The sequence below is a fragment of the Megascapheus bottae genome, chromosome 1 (genome assembly GCF_031878675.1).
Source record: "Megascapheus bottae isolate mThoBot1 chromosome 1, mThoBot2.hap1, whole genome shotgun sequence".
Lineage (NCBI taxonomy): Eukaryota > Metazoa > Chordata > Mammalia > Rodentia > Geomyidae > Megascapheus > Megascapheus bottae.
In genome coordinates this window covers 40,501,595-40,504,700 of record NC_143509.1, presented here as the reverse complement: position 1 = coordinate 40,504,700, position 3,106 = coordinate 40,501,595, and the positions used below count along the sequence as shown (strand labels likewise).

At 41.8% G+C, this 3,106-nt stretch overlaps 1 pseudogene; it reads left to right on the top strand.

The window, feature by feature from the left end:
- Positions 1–1,308: 1,308 nt before the first annotated feature.
- Positions 1,309–2,011, top strand: LOC150068987 (deubiquitinase DESI2 pseudogene; annotated as a pseudogene).
- Positions 2,012–3,106: the final 1,095 nt, after the last annotated feature.

Sequence of the window (3,106 nt, the reverse complement as noted above, 5' to 3'; positions counted from 1 at the left end):
GACAGTCACCTACCGACCACAGAGAAAACCTAGAACAACAGTCTCAGTTCCCAATGAGGCAGGAATCACAATGACAAATCACAAAATATATAAGTAATCAAAGTCCCACACAAAGCCCAAAAGGAAACAAGAGTGAAGGGACAAAAGAGATGTCACCATCCCAAGAAATGACACCTGAAGAGACACAAAACATGACTCTATTCAGGGACATGATTGTGGATATGATCAAAGAGATTAAAGCAGAATTCCCAAAACAATTATAAGCAGGAAATCACCAAGCAGCTCCTCAAATTCAAACGAGAAATAGAAAAAAATTACACATCCCTAGAAGAAAAGATTAATACCCTCAGAGCAGACATGATCAGCTCAGTGTCCACAATGCAAACAAAAATGGAAGCATTAAACAACAGATTGAGATGGAGAACAGGACATCAGGAACAGAAGATAAAACACAAGAGCTGGAACAAAGAATCATCAGTCTGGAAAAATCAGCCAGAATTCACCAAAGAGAATTCCAGGACCTAGCCGACACAGTCAAGAAATCTAATCTTCATATAATAGGAATCCAAGAAGGGGAGGAGTTTCAAAATAAGGGAGTGCAACCCTTATTCACCAAAATCATAGCAGAAAACTTCCCCAACCTCAAAAGAGAAAATACTCACATTATTGAAGGCTTCAGAACTCCAAGCAGGCAAGATCCTAGAAGGAATTCATCTAGACACATCGTAGTAAAACATCAGACCCAAATACTAAGGAGCTGATCTTAAATGCCACAAAAAAAGAGCTATACTACAATGGAAAAATATTAGTATAATTGCAGACCTCTCCACACAAACCCTAAATGCAGGAAAAGCTTTGAAAACTATCATTCATGCTCTGAAGACAAACGACCTCAAACCCAGATTGATATATCCAGTGAAACTAGCATTTACATTTGAGGGAGAAACAAGAATATTTCATTCCAAAGAGAAGCTATATGAATACATGCACACTAAAGCAGCATTACAAAAAGTATTAAATAATCAAGAACAAATTGCAGAACAGCAAGAATCTCCATCAAGAAGCAATCACCTGGGCCTAGGGGAGGCGCCTGAGCTGGAGCGGGCAGCCACCGGCCAGGCCCTGTCCTTCCACAGGATCCCGTCGGCAGCCCCGGAGCGGCCTGGCTTCCCAATGCTCCCGCCTCGGTGGCAGCAGGTCAGGCTGGACGCTTAGTGCCTGCCTCAGGCCCCGGAGACGCCCGCCGGGTGGAAGCAGCCCCCGCCCTGCGGACACGGAGCTGCTTGAGGCGAGACAGCGGTGGCAAGAATGGGGGCCAACCAGTTAGTGGTGCTCAACGTGTACGACATGTATTGGATGAATGAATACACCTCATCTACTGGGATTGGAGTTTTTCATTCAGGAATTGAAGTATATGGCAGAGAATTTGCTTATGGTGGCCATCCTTACTCTTTTTCTGGAATATTTGAAATTTCCCCAGGAAATGCTTCTGAACTAAGAGAAACATTTAAATTTAAAGAAGCTGTTGTTTTAGGGAGCACTGATTTCCTAGAAGATGATATAGAAAAAATTGTAGAAGAACTGGGAAAAGAATATAAAGGCAATGCCTATCATTTAATGCATAAAAACTGCAATCGTTTTTCTTCAGCTTTATCAGAGATTCTTTGTGGGATAGAGATTCCTGGATGGATCAATCGACTTGCCTACTTCAGTTCCTGTATACCCTTTCTCCAGAGTTGCCTCCCAAAGGAGTGGCTCACTCCTGCAGCCCTGCAGTCAGTGTCAGCCAAGAGCTCCAAGATGAGCTGGAAGAAGCGGAGGATGCTGCTGCATCTGCCACTATGGCAAATGCTGCTGCAAGCTCCAGATCCGGGTGCCACACTAAGCTATAAGTGTCTCCCAAAGTCACCTTTGGAACTGTCTCCGGCAGTTGAACATCATTAGAGAAAAGAAAACAGAGTAAGCATCCTTTGGGTACTTTGTATGCAAAGATGGCTCTCCCCCAATCCCAGTTTTTCAGCTCAGGATTATATTTGTAATCTTAAAAAAAAAGGATATCTATATATCTATATAGATATATATATATACACACACACACATACACACACACACACACACACACACACACACACACACACACACACACTATATCTATCTATCTATTCCCTTGGCGCAGGAGGGAGAACTTTCTATGAAGCAAGATACCCTCTGGTTTTTTACCCACTTGTAAATTTGGATTTACTTCTGTTTTATACAAGCTCTGTTAAGTTATGTTTACAGTATTTTGTATTGCTGTTTACAAATCTTGCATGGACTTCTGCCACTGTAAAAGAAGAAAATATTCATCTTCAAAAATGAGGCAGGTAATCTTCATACACTTCCTGACAATTGACAGAGCAATGGCATAAACAATAGGCACACAAAAAGTTCCTACACAGAGTTTCCATCACCTGCTTAAGAATTGTCTTTTAGGTTTGTATTTTAGCATTTTGGGCAATCCAATGCAGAGAACCAGACTGGCTTGATACATAGGAGCACATAGTGGGCCCCGAGCACACAGGCGCCCAGCCAGGACCTCTTCACACCCTTCCTTTTCCGAGGAGTCCATCTCCCAGGTGCCCGTGGGGCAGTAGCTTTCATCCCAAATATCCGTCCACCTAGGCTGAGTGATATTCTCCTGTCTACCTGCCTAGCTTGGATGCCTTTGATTCAAAAATTAAGGTGATTTCCATTGAAGACATTCTTGTAACTGACGAGTGTTTTTGCACATGTGTTAGGAAAGGGATTCCATTTTTAATAGCTAATAATTTCTTCCCCACAAAAGATTTCCTTGATGGGGTAGGAATAGACTAAATAGTAGCCTTCTGTGCAGCAGTGTGAATTGACATCAACTGCTTTTAACTCTTCAGACTACCTTTTATACTAATCCTCAAAATCATAGCTAATGAAACACACCAGAAAGGTATTTCATACCCTTTGGTATTTCATACTTTTTAGGTTCCATACCAGAAAAAATGTCAGGATTGTTAGTGATGGGGTACTCTCCCCTTGTAATAGAAAGCTTATTCCTACTGACTTCTTGTTGGAAAAAAATCATATTTATATG